The 22,279-nt window shown below is 45.6% G+C and overlaps 2 pseudogenes; one reads left to right on the top strand and one right to left on the bottom strand.

Annotated features, from left to right (window-relative positions):
• The first annotated feature begins 9,131 nt into the window (after positions 1 to 9,131).
• LOC115845668 (small ribosomal subunit protein uS3-like) lies at positions 9,132 to 9,617 on the top strand (annotated as a pseudogene).
• An 11,060-nt stretch (positions 9,618 to 20,677) lies between these two features.
• Positions 20,678 to 21,725, bottom strand: LOC115845644 (sharpin-like; annotated as a pseudogene).
• Between the last annotated feature and the right edge of the window lie 554 nt (positions 21,726 to 22,279).

Here is a 22,279-nt window from a genome sequence, read left to right as displayed (position 1 = left end):
CATTACCAATGTTAGGATGTTTTCCCAGTAGTATTGCTGAATTTGTGTTGATCTCTCCACACCGTGCAACTCAGGTCCCCTTGAGACCAATGTTATCTTGACAAGGTGGCAAAGAAGTAAGCTAAGAGGACAGCTTAAAAATCACTAGTGTGGAGTTTTTTTTTTTTCTTGCTCAACTGTTTTATTTTTTTTAATTTTATTCTTTTTATACAGCAGGTTCCTATTAGTTATCTATTTTATACATATTAGTGTGGAGTTTTAACTCAGTCACTCAAACAGCTATATTGATAGCATTTGGTCATTTGCTCATCATGAAAAGCTCTGTGAATAATCTGGATTTACAATGCATGGTTTAATAAATTGGTACTTGAAATAAGATAATCCATGGTTGTAAAGAGTGTTTTGACTAGTGACTAAATTTTAATATATCTGCTACTGAAATCTTACTCAGTGGTTTAAACGACAGATATATATATATATATATATATATTTTTTTTTTTGCGGTACGCGGGCCTCTCACTGTTGCGGCCTCTCCCGTTGCGGAGCACAGGCTCCGGATGCGCAGGCTCAGCGGCCATGGCCCACGGGCCCAGCCGCTCCGCGGCATGTGGGATCTTCCCGGACCGAGGCACGAACTCGTGTCCCCTGCATCGGCAGGCGGACTCTCAACCACTGCGCCACCAGGGAAGCCCAAACGACAGATATATTTTTAATTTGAAGCAGCACTTTTTAAAATGTGAAATTTACTTCATGGGCAAATTTTAAAATCCTCATAAAGTTTAAAACATTACCATTTAATTTGAATAATCATCTTAAACTTTTTGAGCCTCTTGATTTGGCCTGAGAGAATTAAAAATTAGTTTTAATGAAATAACTAGAAATGCTATAATTAAACTACTGTATTCCTTTGGGGTACAATTCTTGACACAGAGTGGGTATTCATTCACATTATGTTCATTAAAAAAATCTCAGTGAGATTATTCATCTGTTTCTGGGCGAAAAATATTTCTAAGAAATCTGTAGCTTTTTCTTCAACTTGATAACTCTGTGAAAATAGAGGAGAATGTCTTTTAACACCAAGAGCCACAAATTCTCCTGAATTTGCAGTGTCCTAGCACAAAGGAGGGAATAAAAAGGGAACATTTGAAACTGTCAAAATGTAAATGACACATTTAAGGTACACTCATCTGGCACAGTAACACTTTATAGTTTTTTTTTTTTTAATCACAGCAGAGATATTCGGTTTCCATCATTTTCAAAATGTGACAATTAAAATGAATTTTATGACTGAGTTTTTTGCCCATTTATAGACATCTGTCTTGATACTCTACACTATAACTGTTCTTCTCATGGACTAGATTTGAAACTTAGGTGAAGCTCAGGTTAAGACCACCTCTCCCCTGGCTGCCCAGGGGCTGTGGGCAGGACCAGGGGTCTGTCCTCCACCTCCCATCCTGCCCTCCTCACTTCCACCCGCAACTTTGCAAAGAAGAAGGCTGTGACCAGAACCGCTCTTCCACTTTCTCCTCAGGACCAAGCCCATGATGTCTGACATCCCCCAGTCACCACCAGCAGCTGGTCTGCCAAGTCCCTGTGACTGCCCACGCCTTTTCTCCACAGGGCTTTGTTCATCTCATCCACCAGCTCAGCTTCCCGCAGCCTCTTCTGTCTTCAAGCCCTTCCACTCTGCCCGCTGGGAAACCCCTGATGGGAACGTTCCCTTTACCTTCCAGATCTAACTCAGGGTTTCTCAACCTGGGCACCATTGACACTTTAGACAGGATCATTCTTTGCTGTTGGGGGCTGTCCTGTGCCCTGTGGGATGTTTAGCAGCCTCCCTGCCTTTTCCCCTAAAAGCCACGAGTACTCTCTCTGCCCTGCAGTTGTGACAACTAAAAATGTCTCTGGGCATTGCCAGATGTCCCCGGAGGTGGGGGGAGGACATTGCCCCGGCTCTCCCTGCACCCCTCCTCCTCAAACACTAAGCTCCTTTGACATACACGCCACCATATTACTAGCCTTGTGTATTAGTACTGACCTTGTATTACATCTGCTGACGTCCTGGTCACCTCCTCACTTCTGATGGAGATTTTAGCTCGTGGCTCTTTCCTCCCCTGCCTCTCCACTACGAGTCTGGGGATGACTCTCCTGCAGCTTTGCCATCCAAGGAGATCTTCTACTCGAACCTCTGGCCTCTAAGTTACTTGATCCTCCAGACCCAGGTTAAACCCAAAACTCTGCCCATTTTACTTCTGAGGAGATGCGTGTCACTGGAGAAAAACACACAACCCTGCTTACTGGCCTCACTTCAAGTCGATGACTGTAAATTTCAACTTCCTTGACCATTGTGGAATATTCCCCTGCCCTGTCTGCTCTCCCATCCTCAGAGACAACTATTTCAGACCTTCTCCTCTCTCCTCAAAAACTCCTTCTACTGCCTGCTGTCAAATCCCCCTCTTCTTAATGATCTTGTTTCTTAATTCACTGATCGAGTGGAAGCACTTGGAAAAGGACTGCCTCATCCTACTGCCATTAAGTCGACTCGCTTGCTTGTAGGCATCTATAAGCTTGTGTTTTCCCTTCCCTCCTGCCGCATCTAGTCTGTCACTGCTCCTCTCTAGGGTCAGCCTGTCCCCTGTGCATCCCTTCCACCCCTTTACAGCTACCTGAGGACTTTGTGCGTTCACTTCACTTCCCTTTTCTTGTGCACCATGAATTCTCCCCTCTCTACCACCAGCATAGGAACATGCTGTGATATTTGCCATCTAAACAAACGACCACAGCATGACCTCTACATATTGTCATGGCTCAGTCCTCTGCTATTTCCTCTCCTCTCCTTTTTTCCCCTCCTCTGTCCTCTCCCCTCCTTTCCTCTCTTTGCCTTCTCTCTCAATATTTACTCTCTGAATGGCCTCAGCCACTCCCATGACTTTATATGACACCTATATGCTAAGGATTCCAATTTATATCTCTACCTTTCACTGGAGCTTCAAATTAATATATCCAGCTGCTGGTATACATATTTACTTGGATGTCTCACCCGCATCTCCAACTTACCATGTTCAAATATGAACTTCCAATGATCCCCTAAAGCCTTTACTTTTCCAGTGTTCACCCTTCCTAAAAGGTGCTCTGGCTGAAAATCCAGAAATCGTGTTAATTTCCTTCTTTTCCTCCCATCCCACCTTCCTCACGCATTCTTGTCAGCTCTATTTTCAAAATAGACCACAAATCTGACCTCTATCCATTATTCCCCGCCTCAGCCCCCATCAGCTCCTGGACTAGCACAGTAAGCCTCTGAATGGCTTTCTCTGCTTCTACTTTTACTTGCCTAGAGAATCTCCTTCACACATCGGACAAGGTAACCTTTTAAAAGTTGTAAATCAGATTATGACACTTCCCTGCTCAGAATTCTTCAGTGGATTTCCATCACATTTGGAATAAAAGTCCATGTCCTGGGTAGATCTGGACCCTACCTAATTTATTTATCACTCTCCTCCTCCCTCACTTTGATCTGGCCACACTGGCCTTCTTGCTGTTTATCAAAAACACTAGGCTCATTTCAGTTCCTAGGGCTTTGTACTTGCTGATTCCTCCTCATCAGAGGTCTTTGTATGTTTGGTTCCCTCACCAGGCAGTGTGGATATGTCACAGATGGAAGCGAGCATGGCATTAATTGCCATGCAAGTCAAAGAAATGTGGGTGTTCATTAGACTTGCCTTGCTGATACCCTGATACCCTGTGTTAGATCATTAGGGCGACTTGAAACATACCACTCGGAAATTGCTAGTCATTGCTTAGGATTTTATTTTTATTTGGGGGGGATTTTATTATTCAGGGGCTACTACCTGATCCTGAACCTGACAGAACCCCAATGCATCAGATCTTGGACCGCTTTGAGAACTTTGCCTGTGCTTTTGTGACCTAAATCAAGCAATGATCAATCCCCAAAGAGAATTTATAATTGCAGTCTTAACCAATCAAATAATGCCTTTCAGAATCCTGCCTTATTTGAGAAAAATTCCTCCTTTGACCCTATTCATCCCTTCTGCTTGGGGAAATTTGCAGAGAGTCACTGAACTCGCTTTGATATGACACTGTTTCCCCTTGCCTGGTGAGTAACAAACTCAGCTTTGATCATTCAGCTCTGCTGGTCTGGTCATTTTAATGTGACAGTGCTTTTTTTTTTTTTTTTTTTTTTTTTGTGGTATGCGGGCCTCTCACTGTTGTGGAGCACAGGCTCCGAACGTGCAGGCCCAGCGGCCACGGCTCACGGGCCCAGCCGCTCCGCGGCATGTGGGATCTTCCCGGACCGGGGCACGAACCCGCGTTCCCTGCATCAGCAGGCGGACTCTCAACCACTGCGCCACCAGGGAAGCCCGTGACAGTGCTTTAATGATTTAATTTTCTTCCCCTGCATTGTTTTAGGCCTTTTTTTCTCTCATATTTTAGGAACTCTGGTACTTAACGTTGGTCTCTTTGTTTTCCAAAACCCCTTGTGGGAACATAGTGTTTTCCTTCTGAGAGAGGAAGGATTCTACTGACCCGGAATAGGGACAACCACCCGACTGATTTAGGTAGCTCGTTCTTTTGAAAGATTATTATACAAGAATCCATTCCTAAAACTCCATCAAATCTGAATCCTTTTCAGACACACCCCGAAGTAACCCCCCTCTAAACAAAACCAAACCCCTAAACTTTAATTACTATAGCTATTTATTTTGGTTCCTCTCTGTGGGTGAGATTTACATTAATTAGAGTATAATGAAGCCTGCCCTTTCAAACAAATTTATTCCTTTGTTTGCATTCACTTGAGCAAACTGAATGCCCTGTATGTGAGCAGCAAAAGGGAGGCACTGAAATCGGCTTTTACAAGCCAGACCCCCAGACCTCACCTTCCCAGTCCTTCCCAAGACACAGCTTTCCCCACTTGAGATTTGTGAACAGAGACCTCTGTGTGTGTGTGTGTGTGTGTCTTGTTTTCCTACGTGCAGAAGAGACACATTTTCTCAGAAAACATTTCTTTCTCTGCGGCTTTCTGGTTAGTATTCAGGCCATCACCTCTGTTATCAGACGGTGGCAACAAAGCTTTTCCGCTCGAATCTTCTGCGAGGTGGCGGGGAAATGGATTGCACAGTAATGAGCTGTTTTTGCAGGCTTCCTTCGGGAGCCTTTGCTTATATCCCTTGGCAAGAGGAACTAATTCAAAACAGCAACCCAACCCTGGGGCATCTAAAATTCACAGAAATTCAGCTGACTTGACAGTAAGAGGGTCTCACTGAAAATTCGGGGCTGTACATCAGAGAGCTTCGTTCTGAAGAAAGGGGAGGGGTGGCCTTGAAAGGGGAGGGGTGGCCAGAGGTTTTCTGGAACCTTATATAAGTCTTTTATCCCCATCGCTGTTTTCAAGCCAACTGAAGATGGTAGGGAGTGTGCTGGGAGCAGCTTTTCTTTCCTGATTACGCCGTTTCATCGTCTAAGCAGCAGGAACCCGGAGTCTCAGAGCGCTTCCTCCGGAGAGGCAGTCACGAAAGCCGTGACTCTGCCCAAGCTTGGCCTTGGAGACCTTGATCTCCTGAGGGTAGGGCCCGGGCTTTTTCTCTTTAGACCTTCAGGAGCTAACGCGGCACCTGGCACTTAGTGGCCCCTCGACGTCTACTCGGTGGGTGTTCAGTGAGTGGCGGTGGGGCTGGCAGTGGCCGCCCGCTTCCATTTCCCGAGCCGTCATCGGCGCCATGCCCTTGCGGGGGTTCCGGGTGTCAGTTACCCCGCGGGGGCAGCCTTTCCTGCCGGCTCCGGCCTGCGGCTCTCGTCTCCTGTGTTCAGCTGTTAGTCCTCCTTTCCATCCAGTCTCTTTCTCCTCAGAACATGGTGATCCTCCATCTGTAGAGACTTCTCTGCCTCCACCGTGAGCAACTTGCTGAAAACACACACACACACCCAGACACACACAAAGACACACACAGATACACAGACACACACAAAGATACAGACACATGCACAGATAGACACACAGACACACACACACAGACACACACAGAGACACACACAAAGACACACACACCCAGACACACACACACACAGATACGCAGACACACACAAAGACACACCCAGACACACCCACAGACACACACCCAGACACACACCCACAGACACACCCACAGACACACACCCAGACACACACCCAGACATACAGACACACACAGACAGACGCACAGATAGATACACAGACACAGAGCCACACACAGACACAGACACACAGAGACATACACACAGACACACACACAAAGACAGACACAGACATGCACACAGACACACACAAAGACAGACACACAGACACACACGAAGACACAGACACACAGATAGACACACACAGACACACAGACAGACACACACATGGACAGATGCACAGATGATAGACACACAGACACAGACGTACACACAGACAGACACACACAGACACAGACAGACACACAGGTAGACACACACAGATACACACAGGCACAGACAGATACACACACACACACACAGATAGACACACACAGACACACATACAGAGACACACAGACACACAGGCAAAAACAGACACATAGACACACACATGGACACACAGATACCAACAGACACACACACAGAGACACACATCCTTATGGCCCAGTCTCCCGCTCTCCACATTTCCTCAGTCTTTTGTAGGTTCCAGTTTCCTTCTCTCTCACCCTCACATCTCTCCCTTCACCCTCAAGGGTCTCCTCATTCTTTTAGCCCAGACTGACCATCTGTAATCCCAGCTTCTGCCCTGACTTCCGACTTTCCTTACCCTACATTTCTGCTCCTTTGGTGGGTTTCACCCCTTCACCCCCTGGCACTCCCCTTTATTTAATCTTAATTTAATCTAACCTCCCGTATATCTTAATTTGCTGGAGGTTGGTATTGGAAGCGGTGGTCTTTACCTTTCAGACCGATCTGTGAACAAGTGAAATAGCTGAGCAGTGATAGTTTTAGGGTACACTAGTAGAAATTACATATATTCCTTCTGAGCGTGTGGGGGAATTATTAAGAGGATAAAGCTGGATAAAGCCATACTGTGTTGTTTCATTTAAACCAGTGATTCTCAACCAGAGGCAGTTTTGTTGCCAAGGGGACATTTGGCAATGTCTGGAGACATTTTTAGTTGTCACAACTGGAGGTGGGGGAGGAGGGATGTTCCTGGCATCTAGTGGGTAGAGGCCTGGGATGCTGCTAAATAACCTACGATGCACAGGACTGCTCCACAGCAAAGAATCATTGGGGCCAAAATAGCCACAGTGCCGAGCTGGAGAAACCCTGGCTTATACATTCTTCTCCCTTCTTCCCCAGGCCCTCCTCTGCCCTGTCTCCTGATATTCTGGGTCCTCACAACCTAAGCTTGTCACTTGTGTCCCACGGCCCCAATTGCTGGGTTTGCCCACTGCCTGGAGAGCACGCCATGCTTGGTTTGAATCTCCACGGTGCAAGCTCACCATGAACACTCCTTTGCTCTTGGAATCCTGGTTGGTGGGAGAGGAAGGGCCTTCCAAAGTTTTTCTTTCACCCACCTTCTGATTCTTCAGAGGAAAAGAAGTGACTTTGCTAAGGTCACAGAGCTACTCAGGGTCTACTCTGGGGGCTCTAGCAGGGTTCCGCACTTCCAGCGCCCTTCACTTTCTACTCACTCACTGCTTTGGGTCAAATAGAAGAAATTACAAACTGACTGCCTGGGCTAGGACAGGAATCAGATGGATGGGGCTCATTGAAATAGGGACACACTAATGCATTTCCCAATTTGCTTTTCTGGGTTGCACGCTCTAGTGCTCGGGCAAGGGTCCCTGCCGGCCACGTGGTATGGCTGATGCACCTTCCTGTCCTCGTAGGGGGGACGCCTCGACGTCCAGTGCCATGCTGGGCAGGGCATTAGGAACAACAGCTTTGGGCAGGCTGTCTTCATGCTGCGCCATGTAGCCAACTATGTACTGAGTCAAGTGGTGCCTGAATCTGGGAACAGAATAGTGTAGACACACTTTCTGCAGTCAGGAACCACAGTTTGAGAGAATTACAAGGCAATCTGGGCAACTTCCGTGTCTTCCTTCGCTCCCTCACCTCTCCCCAAACAACCACGTTTTATCAGTGAGGAAAAGGACCTTTTGGTGGGAGGGAGAGGGGATGGGACAGTGTTTTTCCAAGTAAGGTCCTTTGACCTACAAGCCTCAGAATGGCTTTGGGGAAGTGTAAAAATGCATATTCCTAGACCTACATTTTTCATCTCCGGGGTATGGGGCCTCACACTGAAGTTTTTAACAACTTCCCAGGGTATCCTTCTCTAGTCAGAAGTTTAAGAACCACTGACCCAGACATTTGAATAATTAGGCTTTTTTTCCCCCCCAAACAATCTCAGAAAGTCAGACACTTGTAGACAATGTCTGAATGTCAGAGAGAAGATCTGCTGCTAAAAAAAGACAAAGAAAAACAAACAAAACCATGTCTCTTCTTGGTGACATCTCATGGCCGTAAGGTGACTGAGTTTGAGCGGAGCTTTGAAGATGTAAGGGCCACATCTGGGAATGTGTACAACATACCAGGGAGGGATCAGGCTTTGCTCCTGTTGCGAGTTTTGAAAGGGCTGGCACTGGCCGCCTTCTGCTCTCCTGGCACCTCTTGCGTTCCCTCTTAAGGCCTCTTCAAGAGCCCTTTCTTTGAGAACTGCTTTTTACCCAGCTCCCCAAGGGTGCTCAAGGTGCCTGCTTATCGATCCACCTTGAACAGGCACCAATATATTCTAATTAAGAGAGTGTACAGGTTTCTCCTTTTGGCGGCGCGTGGTGGCAAGAAGGCGGTGCAGATTTCCAAGAAGAGGAAGTTTGTTGCTGACGGCATATTCAAAGCTGAACTGAACGAGTTTCTCATTTGGGAGCTGGCTGAAGATGGGTACTCTGGAGTTGAGGTCCGAGTTACACCAACCAGGACAGAAATCATTATCTTGGCCACCAGGACACACAATGTTCTTGGTGAGAAGGGCCGGCGGATCCGGGAATTGACTGTTGTGGTTCAGAAGAGATTTGGCTTCCCTGAGGGCAGTGTAGAGCTTTATGCTGAAACGGTGGCCACAAGAAGTCTGTGCGCCATTGCCCAGGCAGAGCCTCTGCGTTACAAATTCCTAGGAGGCCTTGCTGTGTGGAGGGCCTGCTGTGGTGTGCTGCGGTTCATCATGGAGAGTGGGGCTAAAGGCTGCGAGGTCGTGGTGTCTGGGAAACTCCCAGGACAGAGGGCTAAATCCATGAAGTTTGTGGATGGCCTGGTGATCCACAGTGGGGACCCTGTTAACTACTATGTCGATACTGCCGTGCGCCATGACGTGTGCTGGGCACAAGGTAAAGATCATGCTGCCTTGGGACCCAACTGGTAAGACTGGCCCTAAGAAGCCCCTGCCTGATCATGTGAGCATCGTGGAACCCAAGGATGAAAGAAATACTGCCCACCACCTCCATCTCCGAGCAGAAGGGTGGGAAGCCAGAGCCGCCTGCCATGCCCCAACCGGTACCCACAGCATAATAGGGTCTCCTTGGCCGCTGGATCTGGAGTCTGGATGTTGCTCTATAAAGACATTTAATAAAAATCTTTTTAAAAGAAGAAAAAAAAAGAGTATACAGGCCGTGGACACAGTCCTCATTTTCACAGTAATGCTCACTGGTTTTTGGCTCCCGCCCAAGCATGAAGGATTTTCCAGGGGTGGTGACACTCCGTCTGTGCAACTAGCAAAAGTCCTGGGTTGGTGTCTCTGTTTATTCTTTTGCATTTTGCAGGACCAAGCTTTGGACTCAGCTCTCCTTTCTCTCTTTCCAAAACCCGTAGTCCTTTGCGGAGGGGATGCTGCTGTGCTGTCTTGCTGCTCCGATGTCCCAGAAGCACAATGGTTCCCTGAGCATGGACCCTATTATGTTTTCTTTCAGAAAGAGATGAAGAGCACACATCCTTCTGTTTTGTGCCCCCAAAAATCTGCATAATTATCTGACCTTAATTGATGGTCACTTTTTTATTTTCAAGTGGGGAGAAAAGGAGTCACAGTACCCAAGTTAGTTTTACAAACTCCCCGGCAGCCCCTAAAACAAATGTCAAAGTTTTGAAACCAATCATACCCATAAGATAGTCACTTGTTCTGTTTCTTATATACCCCAGGGCCTTTGCACTTGCTGTTCCCACTGCCATCTATGCTCTTCATCCGGATAACCACTTGGCTAGCCTGGTTCCCTTGCTTCCTTCTGCTGTCTGCCTAAATGTCTCCTGTTCATGGAGGCCTTCCCTGACCATCCACTATAAAATGTACACTCACTTCCACCCTTGATGCTCCCTCTTCTCCTTTCCTTGCTTCACTTCCCCCCACACCACCCATCTGTCCCTGATGAATTCTACACAGAGTAGCTGTTTGGTTTTTGTGTGTGCATCTGCCCCAGCAAAAGGGAAATTCCATGAGGGTAGGGTCTTGTTTTTTTGTTCACTGCTGTAGCCTTAGCACCTACAACAGTGCCTGGCATAGCAGACTCTCAAGCAATACTGGATGTGTGAATGAGTGAATGGATGTAGAAATAAGGCCCCGAATACTATCTTATTTTTATGTAAGTTTTCTCCAGAGTGGACATGCATGTAAGGAGAGAAGTCATGGAGCTATAGGGGTCTGAAAAAAGATGGACCTCTGACCTACCTCTAAACCTGTGGTGATGGTTTCTCTTCACTACCAACTGCCGTTCCCAGAAACCTTAGGAAATGTTTGAAAAAGAAAAAAAAAAAAACTAATAAAAATCCTTTCACTTTCATTAGTGGAAACCTTTGTATCAAGTAGGTACAGGAGAAACTCTCTATTTCTGCCTACTGAATCAATATTTGTTTTTTATTTTACATTTATTTATTATTTATTTTATTTATTTATCTTGGCTGCGCTGGGTCTTAGTACGGCATGCAGGATCTTCATTGCGGCATGTGGGATCTTTAGTTGCGGCACACGGACTCTTAGTTGCGGCATGTGGGATCTAGTTCCTTGGCCAGGGATCGAACCCGGGCCCCCTGCATTGGGAGTGCAGAGTCTTACCCACTGGACCACCAGGGAAGTCCCTGAATCAATATTTGAATCTCAGTATTCACCAGGAGACTCCAGACGTTTGCAAAGAAGATTGGGCAAGGAACAAACCTATATCCAAGCATTTCTCGCCTCCATTATTAATATTACTTCCCCCTGAATATGCTGCAAGCCACGTGTACACATTTTTTAATTCAAGTATAGTTGATTTACAATATTGTGTTAACCCGTGTACACATCTTGTTTTCAGTAATACCACTTTTTCACGTATATAGACTAGAGAATAAGAATATATGTATGTGTTTTTATATCTATATATCTATATATCTATATCTATACCTATTCCCACCATCCCTACCACACACAAATGCAAGAAACAGGAGGGGCAAAATTTGTACGATGTTTGTTACGGTCAACCCACTCTCTTTCTCAAGACTTCGGATAATTGAAATGTAAGCTAGATTCAGTAATTAGTGACTATTCTTGCCAGTAAGTTATAATGGCTCATTTATAATCTTTTCCAGTCTTACCATCTTCTTGGACTATCTAAAGCTACTAGTTCTGAAACCTGTTGGATCATCAGAACTGCTTGAGGTGTTAAGCCTTAGTTTCTCCACCTTGGCACTACTAACAACTGAGACCAGATCATTCTCCGATGGGGGACTGTCCTGTGCACTGTAGGATGTTTAGCAGCCTCCCTGGCCTTGACCCACTAGTTACTAGTAGCCCCCACCCCCTAGTTATGACAACCCAACTGTCTCCAGATGTTGCTACATGACCCCTGGGGGCAAAATCATCCCCCAGTTGAGAACCACTGAGTTAAAGCAACAAGACAGATGCTGGAGTACCCTGAGCCCCTTGCCTTCAGGGAAGGCGGATTTGGGATTCGTTCTCCTGCTCCTCGCTGGACTGCCTCGTGAGTAAACCCTCTCTTCACTGCACACCTCGCTGTCTCAGCGCTTTGACTTGACAGGTATAAGTAACTTTAGTACAGCACAGACAGATTTTGGGACCTCGGTCTGTGGCAATCCTGGAGAACCTCTGCGAGGATCAGGCAGTAAAAACTCTTTTAGAGCAGAAATCCACTGGCCTTAAAAATTAATGGTGGGAGGGAGTCCAGGAAAAGGTCTGGAGCTGCCTAAGAGGCAAGAGACCATTATTTCGGGGTGTGCAAGGAGAGGGGATTCAGAGCACTGCCTAAACGAGCTCCAGAGACGGGCATGAGCCGCGACTATCAGCACAGACCCCAGAGACGGGCATGAGACGCTAACGCTGCTGCTGCCACCAACAATCCTGTGTGCAAGCACAGGTCACTCTCCACACCTCCCCTCCCGGAAGCCTGTGTAGCCCGCCACTGCCAGGGTCCCGTGATCCAGGGACAACTTCCCTGGGTGAACGCACGGCGCGCCTCAGGCTGGTGCAACGTCACGCCGGCCTCTGCCGCCGCAGGCTCGCCCCGCATCCGTACCCCTCCCTCCCCACGGCCTGAGTGAGCCAGAGCCCCCGAAGCAGCTGCTCCTTTAACCCCGTCCTGTCTGAGCAAAGAACAGACGCCCTCAGGCGACCTACATGCAGAGGCAGGCCCAAATGCAAAGCTGAACCCCAGGAGCTGTGAGAACAAAGAAGAGAAAGGGAAATCTCTCCCAGCAGCCTCAGGGGCAGCGGATTAAATTTCCACAATCAACTTAATGTACCCTGCATCTGTGGAATACCTGAATAGACAACGAATCATCCCAACATTGAGTTGGTGGACTTTGGGAGCAACTGTAGACTTGGGGTTTGCTTTCTGCATCTAATTTGTTTCTGGTTTTATCTTAGTTTAGTATTTAGAGTTTATTATCATTGGTACATTTGTTTCTTGATTTCATTGCTCTCTTCCTTCTTTTTTATATATATATATATATATATATATTTCCTTTTTCTCTTTTTGTGAGTGTGTATGTGTATGCTTCTTTGTATGGTGTGATTTTGTCTGTATAGCTTTGTTTTTACCATTTGTCCTAGGGTTCTGTCTGTCCGTTTCTATTTTTAGTATAGTTTTTAGTGCTTGTTATAATTGGTGGATTTCGATTTGGTTGCTCTCTTCTTTCTTTCTTCTTTTTGTTACTTTTAAATTTATTTTTAATTTATTTTAAGAACTTTATTTTATCCAACCTTCCTTCCTTCCTTCCTTCTTTCCTTCCTCTCTCCCTCCCTCCCACCCTTCCTTCCTTCCTTTCTTTTTTTTTCTCCCTTTTCTTGTGAGCCCTGTGGCTGACAGGGTCTTGGTGCTCCAGCCGGGCGTCAGGCCTGAGCCTCTGAGGTGGGAGAGTCGAGTTCAGGACATTGGTCCACCAGAGACCTCCCAGCTCCACATAATATCAAATGGCGAAAGCTATCTCAGAGATCTCCATCTCAACACGAAGACCCAGCTCCACTCAACGAACAGCAAGCTACAGTGCTGGACACCCTATGCCAAACAACTAGCAAGACAGGAACACAACCCCGCCCATTAGCAGAGAGGCTGCCAAAAATCATAATAAGGCCACAGACACCCCAAAACACACCACCAGACGTGGACGTGCCCATCACAAAGACAAGATCCAGCCTCATCCACCAGAACACAGGCACTAGTCCCCTCCACCAGGAAGCCTACACAACCCACTGAACCTACCTTAGCCACTGGGGGCAGACACCAAAAACAGAGGGAGCTACGAACCTGCAGCCTGCGAAAAGGAGACCCCAAGCACAGTAAGATAAGCAAAATGAGAAGACAGAGAAACACCCAGCAGATGAAGGAGCAAGGTAAAAACCCACCAGACCAAACAAATGAAGAGGAAATAGGCAGTCTACCTGAAAAGAATTCAGAGTAATAACAGTAAAGATGATCCAAAATCTTGGAAACAGAATGGAGAAAATACAAGAAACGTTTAACAAGGACCTAGAAGAACTAAAGAGCAAACAAACAATGATGAACAGAACAATAAATGAAATTAAAAATTCTCTAGAAGGAATCAATAGCAGAATAACTGAGGCAGAAGAACGGATAAGTGACCTGGAAGATAAAATAGTGGAAATAACCACCACAGAGCAGAATAAAGAAAAAAGGATGAAAAGAATTAAGGACAGGCTCAGAGACCTCTGGGACAACATTAAAAAACGCACCAACATTCACATTATAGGGGTCCCAGGAGAAGAAGACCAAAAGAAAAGGCCTGACAAAATATTTGAAGAGATTATAGTTGAAAACTTCCCAGTATGGGAAAGGAAATAATCAAGTCCAGGAAGCACAGAGAGTCCCATACAGGATAAATCCCAGGAGAAACACCCAAGACACATATTAATCAAACTATCAAAAATTAAATACAAAGGAAAAATATTAAAAGTGGCAAGGGAAAAACAACAAATAGCATACAAGGGAATCCTGATAAGGTTAACAGCTGATCCTTCAGCAGAAACTCTGCAAGCCAGAAGGGAGTGGCAGGACATATTTAAAGTGATGAAAGGGAAAAAGCTACAACCAAGATTACTCTACCCAGCAAGTATCTCATTCAGATTTGATGGAGAAATTAAAACCTGTACAGACAAGCAAAAGCTAAGAGAGGTCTTCCCTGGTGGCACAGTGGTTGAGAGTCCACCTGCCGATGCAGGGGACATGGGTTCGTGCCCCGGTCCGGGAAGATCCCACATGCTATGGAGCGGCTGGATCTGTGAGCCATGGCCGCTGAGCCTGCGCGTCCGGAGCCTGTGCTCCACAATGGGAGAGGCCACAACAGTGAGAGGCCCGCGTACCGCAAAAAAAAAAAAAAAAAAAATAGCTAAGAGAATTCAGCACCACCAAACCAGCTTTACAACAAATGCTAAAGGAACGTCTCTAGGCAGGAAACACAAGAGAAGGAAAAGACCTACAATAACAAACCCCAAATAATTAAGAAAATGGTAATAGAAACATACATATCGATAACTACCTTAAGTGTAAATGGATTAAATGCTCCAACCAAAAGACACAGGCTTGTTGAATGGATACAAAAACAAGACCCATATTGTCTACAAGAGACCCACTTCAGACCTAGGAACACATACAGATTGAAAGTGAGGGATGGAAAAAGATATTCCATGCAAATGGAAATCCAAGAAAGCTGGAGTAGCAATTCTCGTATCAGAAAAAATAGACTTTAAAATAAAGACTGTTAAAAGAGACAAAGAAGGACACTATATAATGATTAAGGGATCAACCCAAGAAGAAGATATAACAATTGTAAATATTTATGCACCCAACATAGGAGCACCTCAATACATAAGGCAAATGCTAACAGCCATGAAATGGGAAATTGACAGTAACCCAATCATAGTAGGGGACTTTAACACCCCACTTTCATCAATGGACAGATCATCCAAAATGAAAATAAATAAGGAAACACAAGCTTTAAATGATACATTAAACAAGATGGATTTAATTGATATTTATAGGACATTCCATGCAAAAACAGCAGAATACACTTTCTTCTCAAGTGCTCATGGAACATTCTCCAGGATACGTCATATCCTGGGTCACAAATAAGCCTTGGTGAATTTAACAAAATTGAAATCGTATGAAGTACCTTATCTGACCACAACACTATGAGACTAGATATCAATTACAGGAAAAAACCTGTAAAAAATACAAACACATGGAGGCTAAACAATACACTACTAAATAACCAAGAGATCACTGAAGAAATCAAAAAATACCTAGAATCAAATGACAATGAAAACACGATGATCCAAAACCTATGGGATGCAGCAAAAGCAGTTCTAAGAGGGAAGTTTATATCAATACAATCCTATCTCAAGAAACAAGAAAAATCTCAAATAAACAACCTAACCTTACACCTAAAGCAATTAGAGAAGGAAGAACAAAAAAACCCAAAGTTAGCAGAAGGAAAGAAATCATAAAGATCAGAGCAGAAATAAATGAAATAGAAGCAAAGAAAACGATAGGAAAGATCAATAAAACTAAAAGCTGGTTCTTTGAGAAGATAAACAAAATTGATTAACCGTTAGCCAGACTCATCAAGAAAAAAAGGGAGAAGACTCAAATCAACAGAATTAGAAATGAAAAAGGAGAAGTAACAACTGACACTGTAGAAATACAAGGGATAATGAGACATTAGTGCAAGCAACTATATGCCAATAAACTGGACAACCTGGAAAAACTGGACAAATTCTTAGAAAGGCACAACTGTCCAAGACTGAACCAGGAAGAAATAGAAGATACAAACAGACCAATCACAAGCACTGAAATTGAGACTGTGATTAAAAATCATCCAACAAACAAAAGCCCAGGACCACATGTCTTCACAGGCGAATTCTATCAAACATTTAGAGAAGAGCTAAAACCTATCCTTCTCAAACTCTTCCAAAATATAGCAGAGGGAGAAACGCTCCCAAACTCATTCTACGAGGCCACCATCACCCTGATACCAAAACTAGACAAGGATGTCACAAAGAAAGAAAACTACAGGCCAATTTCACTGATGAACATAGATGCAAAAATCCTCAACAAAATACTAGCAAATAGAATCCAACAGCACATTAAAAGCATCATACACTATGATTAACTGGGGTTTATCCCAGGAAGGCAAGGATTCTTCAGTATACGCAAATCAATCAATGTGATACACCGTATTAACAAACTGAAGGAGAAAAACCGTATGATCATCTCAATAGATGAAGGAAAAGCTTTTGACGAAATTCAACACCCATTTATGACAAAAACTCTCCAGAAAGTGGGCATAGAGGGAATCTATGTCAGCATAATAAAGGCCATATATGACAAACCCACAGCAAACGGCATTCTCAATGGTGGAAAACTGAAAGCATTTCCTCTAAGATCAGGAACATGACAAGGATATCCACTCTCACCACCATTATTCAACATAGTTTTGGAAGTCCTAGCCACAGCTATCAGAGAAGAAAAAGACAAAAAAGGAATACAAATTGGAAAAGAAGAAGTAAAACTGTCACTGCAGATGACATGATACTATACATAGAGAATCCTAAAGATGCCACCAGAAAACTACTAGAGCTAATCAATGAATTTGGTAAAGTTGCAGGATACAAAATTAATGCACAGAAGTCTCTTGCATTCCTATACACTAATGATGAAAAATCTGAAGGAGAAATTAAGGAAACACTCCCATTTACCATCGCAACAAAAAGAATAAAATACCTAGGAATAAACCTACCTAAGGAATCAAAAGACCTGTATGCAAAAAACTGTAAGACACTGATGAACGAAATTAAAGATGATACTAACAGATGGAGAGATATACCATGTTCTTGGATTGGAAGAATCAACATTGTGAAAATGACTCTACTACCCAAAGCAATCTACAGATTCAATGCAATCCCTATCAAATTACCAGTGGCATTTTTCACAGAACTAGAACAAAAAATTTTACAATCTGTATGGAAACATGAAAGACCTCAAATAGCAAAAGCAGTCTTGAAAAAAAAAAATGGGGCTTGAGGAATCAGGCTCCCTTACTTTAGACTATACTACAGGGCTACAGTAATCAAGAGTGTATGGTACTGGCACAAAAACACAAATATAGATCAATGGAACAGGATAGAGAGCCCAGAGATAAACCCACACACCTATGGTCACCTAATCTATGATAAAGGAGGCCAGAATATACAAAGGAGCAAAGACAGCCTCTTCAATAAGCGGTGCTGGGCAAACTGGACAGCTACGTGTAAAAGAATGAAATTAGAACACTCCCTAACACCATACACAAAAATAAACTCAAAATGGATTAAAAACCTAAATGTAAGGCCAGACACTATAAAACTCTTAGAGGAAAACATAGGCAGAACACTCTATGACATAAATCACAGCAAGATCCTTTGTGACCCCCCTCCTAGGGAAAGGGAAATAAAAACAAAAATAAACAAATGGGACCTAATGCAACTTAAAATCTTTTGCACAGCAAAGGAAACCATAAACAAGACCAAAAGACAATCCTCAGAATGGGAGAAAATATTTGCAAATGAAGCAACTGACAAAGGATTAATCTCCAAAATTTACAAGCAGCTCATGCAGCTCAATATCAAAAAAACCACCCAATCCAAAAATGGACAGAAGACCTAAATAGACATTTCTCCAAAGAAGATATACAGATTGCCAACAAACACATGAAAGGATGCTCAACATCACTAATTATTAGAGAAATGCAAATCAAAACTACAGTGAGAGATCACCTCACACCAGTCAGAATGGCCATCATCAAAAAGCTATAAACAATAAATGCTGGAGAGGGTGTGGAGAAAAGGGAACCCTCTTGCACTGTTGGTGGGAAGGTAAATTGATACAGCCACTGTGGAGAACAGTATGGAGGTCCTTTAAAAAACTAAGAATAGAACTAGCATACGACCCAGCAGTTCCACTACTGGGCATATACCCTGAGAAGGCCATAATTCAAAAAGAGTCATGTACCACAATGTTCATTGCAGCTCTTTTTACAATAGCCAGGACATGGAAGCAACGTTAAGTGTCCATCAACAGATGAATATGGATAAAGAAGATGTGGCACATATATACAATGGAATATTACTCAGCCATAAAAAGAAATGAAATTGAGTTATTTGTAGTGAGGTGGTTGGACCCAGTCTGTCATAGAGTGAAGTAAGTCAAAGAGAAAAACAGATACTGTATGCTAACACATATATATTGAATCTTATAAAAAAATGCTTCTGAAGAACCTAGGGGCAGGACAGGAATAAAGACGCAGATGTAGAGAACGGACTTGAGGACACGGGGAGGGAGAAGGGTAAGCTGGGACAAAGTGAGAGAATGGCATGGACATATATACACTACCAAATGTAAAATAGATAGCTAGTGGGAAGCAGCCGCATAGCACAGGGAGATCAGCTCGGTGCTTTGTGACCACCTAGAGGGGTGGGATAGGGAGGGTGGGAGGGAGACGCAAGAGGGAGGAGATATGGAGATATATGTATATGTATAGCTGATTCACTTTGTTATAAAGCAGAAACTGACACACCATTGTAAAGCAATTGTACTGCAATAAAGATGTTTTTAAAAAGACAGATGCTGGGGGATTCTGATTGAGTAGGGGCCTGGGAACGTGTGCTTGAAAACAGCTACCCCAGGTAAGTGCCACAGTCTGCTAGAGTTGAGGAGTCCTGCCCGATTTATTCTCCCAGGCGATGACAACACATTCCTCATACTGAGCCCTGGCGAGGATCCAGTTTTCAACTAACTCAAAGTGGAGTGTCAGAAAAAGACGCTTTTGGAGGAAAAATAGAAGAAAGAAGTTATTGCCATTTCCTTTCCTCGTTTCCCTCTCCCTGAGGTGAGAGACACTGACTCTGACAGAAGCCAAATTGTCAAGTGGCAAAATTGGAAGCAGTCTAGCCTCACCCAGGAAACAAAGAAATAGGAAGGGAAGTGTGTGCTTTTATCAGTCCGTGGGCACCTGGCCACTCAGACTGATATCGCAGGGGAGGCCCGGGCCTTTTGCAGGGAAGACGGCACTAAGAGCAAATGCTCCGGATCGCAGTGGTGGATTTTAGCACAGTCTCCAAGAAAGGGGGCCATCAGCAGTCTGAGTTAAGTATCTAAAAGGAGAGTAGCAACTCTGAAGACATGGGTCTAACCTGTGGCCCTTCAGCCATTCATTTTGATGTGGCTCTTTTTTTTTTTTTTTTGCGGTACGCAGGCCCTTCACCGCTGTGGCCTCTCCCGTTGCGGAGCACAGGCTCCGGACGCGCAGGCTCAGCGGCCATGGCTCACGGGCCCAGCCGCTCCGCGGCATGTGGGATCTTCCCGGACCGGGGCACGAACCCGTGTGCCCTGCATCGGCAGGCGGACTCTCAACCACTGCGCCACCAGGGAAGCCGATGTGGCTCTTTTTAAGCCTACGTTCCTTCTTTGTGATTCTCTAAATCATGACCCGGCACACAATGGCAACTGGGTTTTCGTCTCCGAAAGTGGATGAAGAGTCAGCAGTGTGGAGATGCAGGGCCCGTATACGTCTAGATCATCCTTATGTATATTGCTTCTCGTTTCTTTCTCTCTCTTTTTTATTTTCTTATAAAAATGTGGGAGTAGGTATTTATGTTTAAGTTGAACTATACGAAATCTCCATTTTCATACATTAAAAAAGGAGAGAGTATTGGTGATTTCCTATAGCTAATCCTAATCTTTTCTGTATCTTCTCTTTCTCCCCGCCCCCTTCTCTCTCTGTCTCAATCTCTTTCCATGGCTCTATTCTCTTATTTTCTTGCCTTTGCAATCACATGTGTATTACCCAGAATACCAGCTCTGAAGGTCAATAGATAGTACCAGGAAAAATTAAGAAAAAGAAGAGGTTTCAAATTTCAGTAAGTGTTAATTTGAAAACGCACTGATGCACTTCGTATATCTGGAGGGGAGGTTCTGTGTGGTCCAGCCGAAGCAATGGCCTGTGAAATTCTTGATCCTGCAGAATGGACCAGTCCTGATGAGAATGTGAATTTGTTTGTGTCACCTTTTTTTTTTTGCTCAGAAGTTCATTTAATGACTCCAGCTCGCCGCCCCTCCCCTGCAACTCCTGCTTTGTCTCCCGTGAGTGGTCAGCAGAGGTTCCCTGAGAGGTTCAGCAGGGGCTCTAGGGACCTTGGGCTTGGAAGGGAAGGGCCATCGTCTCTCCTTGTGGCCTTTGGTAGCTGCTGGGTGGAGGCTGTGGGACGGGGTTCCCAAGCCCAGGGCCTCTGGGTGCTGCACATCTCACAGCCGGGTCAGCTTTGGGGCACTAGTGAAGGTGCAGGAAGGGCAGGGCCAGCTGTGCTGAAGGGCGTTGGGGAGGCTGGAGCCAGCTGGCTGAGGGGCTTGGGGCAGCCCCAGTGACTAAGGAAAAAGGCGGCCTAGTTCCTCATCCATCTTCTGCGGGCGCTGAGGATTGTGTCCTGGGGCTTCTCGGGGGGGCTGAGAGTCCCGGTCCCGCTCGCCCCCATAGAAAGCAAGGCTGTATCCAGGGACACACAGGCACCTCCCGATGACCCAGCGCTGCACAGCCGGTGGGAAGCCGAACTCCGAGAATATCTGCTCCTGGAGGGCCCCAATGGTGCAGTGGGGGTGGACCGGCAGCGAGACATGGGCAGAGGATGCAGCATCTTCAGCTGTGCCGTGTAGTCTGATGGGGCCGGGAGGGAAGCAGGCCTCCTGCAGCTGGATGCTGAGGGCCACATGATGCTGGGCCAGGATGGCTGCCGCTTGGGCTGCCCGCTTCTCATCCCCACCCTCTCTGGCCCGGGTCAGGTGCCCTGCTAGTTCCTCATTCTGTCCTTCCACGGTGGCACCTCGGACCAGGGCTGCCCACCGCTAAGCTTCCTGAGGGTTGGCGAAGTGCAGGCTGAGAGTCCCAGGCCCTCCTGGTGGAGGCTGCAGCTCATGCTGGATGGGGCCTCGGACGGTGTAGGAGACTGACTCCCAGGGCCGCTCCAAACTGACCGCCCCGGGCCCCGCACCAAGCAGCTCCAGCTGGAAGCGCCCTGGTCGCTCGTCCCACCCCGCGCCCAACGGCCTCACCGCGGCAAGCACGGCCAGGAGCACCGCGGCCCAGCCGGGGTCCGAGGCCGCAGCTGCGTCGCTCACCGGCGGCGCCATCTCCGGTCCGGCCCCGGCCCGGCCCCACGATCCCGCTTCCGTGCCCTCCGGCCACTCTGTGTCACCATTTTGGCGTGTGAATAGTGCTGCTTTTTTCATTATTTGGGCTTTTAGATTCAAGAGGGCTTTTCTGGATATGGGGATATAGTGTTAGAGGGATTGCTAAAAGAGTCGTGACCTTAAGACCAAAAATCTCTACGTATGTACTGACAAATAAAGCAAACCGGGCTGGACAGGCTTTGCCGTATGGTCCCACTGATGATCCAGGTGCCTGGTATCTAGTTTCCCATCAAAGTTTGCCTTCTGAATGAGCTCTCTGGCCCTTGCAGCATCTTTGCAAGCTGCTTTAAGTGGATCCTGTTGACTGTCCTTACCCTGCTTGCCAACCTCACTTTTGTTTCCTGGATCACAAATGGAATTTGTCACCTTCTCATGGATAATACACCTCAAGTAACAACACCTTTGTTCCTCTGTGCATAACATGCTTTCTTTCTCTTTCATTTTTAAAGATGCAACAGTTTTGAGCAAAGGCAAAGGCTTGTGGAAAGGAGCCATTAGAACAGCGACGT

The sequence above is a fragment of the Globicephala melas genome, chromosome X (assembly GCF_963455315.2).
Source record: "Globicephala melas chromosome X, mGloMel1.2, whole genome shotgun sequence".
Taxonomy (NCBI): Eukaryota; Metazoa; Chordata; class Mammalia; order Artiodactyla; family Delphinidae; genus Globicephala; species Globicephala melas.
The sequence above is the reverse complement of the archived record's forward strand: the minus strand, read 5'-3'. Positions and strand labels throughout refer to the sequence as shown.